Raw genomic sequence first — 1,143 nt, forward strand, 5'->3', positions numbered from 1 at the left:
TGGTGGCAAGGGCTGTGCAAGGGCAAGGAAGACCTCCCCATCCTCCTCCTCCTCCCTGTGTAAGAAGCTTGTCCTCTTCTTTGCAGCCTCTGCTCCACCTTCCAGTCATCTTGCAAGCCACATAATGGCCAGGTTATGGAGGATACAGCAGAGCAACACAAAGCAGGACACATGCTCTGCTGTGTATTGTATGGCTCATCCAGAATGGTCTGGCAGGTGGAATCATTGCTTCAGCACCCCAGTCATCTGTTCTATGATGTTTTGTGTTGCAGTATGGCTGTCATTGTACAAGTGCTGGCCACGTGTCTGGAGCAAGGTGTTAAGCATGTATTCCTGGTCACCCAGAAACCAACCCCTGGTTGGATGTGGTGGCTCAAATACAGAGGAAACAGCAGATTGCCGCAGAATAAAAAAGTGTCATGACTGCTGCCAAGATAGTGGGCATTCACCAGCATGATGTACTGGAAACAAGGGTTCTGCGCAGAACCCTTGCTGTCAGAACTCAGGCCTTGTGCATGTGCAGCACAAAGCCCTGTCAACTTCACCAACTTTAAGCAATTCTTCAAAGCACAAACTCCGACTGAACCATTATAAATTAATCAGCAACTAACCTGACCTGATGCTTCCTTTAAGCAGCACTGGCAGGGTCACATGAACAGGGGCGGTGCCATTCCTGTTTCCGAATGCATATATAGCTCTAATAATTAGCTGGTGAGAGGTTGAAAAAGGCACCACTGATGTCAAATCAGCATTGCATACTGGCTGATATCAAGATCTGCCTCACCAAAGTACCCTCACTAAAATGGCATTCTATGTGAAGGTATGCTTGCATGCCACGGACCCCATTTTGGTATCAAAATGGCACCCAAAGCACCAAAACTATGAGCACCATCATTGTCCCTGTACCAGTAATTTTGACCCTAAATGCAGACTTTGCTTTATACATTTTTCTAGAGGAAATGACACAGGGCCAATATATACAATGACGTAATAGCTGGTGGTGGACCCTGCCTCTCGTTCTCACCCTGACCCATCAGCATGTTCACACAGCTTAAAAAATAATCCGGGTTTCTCTGCAGTGGATCCATTTGGTTAGCATTTTCCAGTTCTATTATTTGAAAGAAAGGACAAAGAAATAATTGC

Source organism: Cetorhinus maximus, chromosome 18 (assembly GCF_964194155.1).
Source record: "Cetorhinus maximus chromosome 18, sCetMax3.hap1.1, whole genome shotgun sequence".
NCBI classification, from domain to species: Eukaryota; Metazoa; Chordata; class Chondrichthyes; order Lamniformes; family Cetorhinidae; genus Cetorhinus; species Cetorhinus maximus.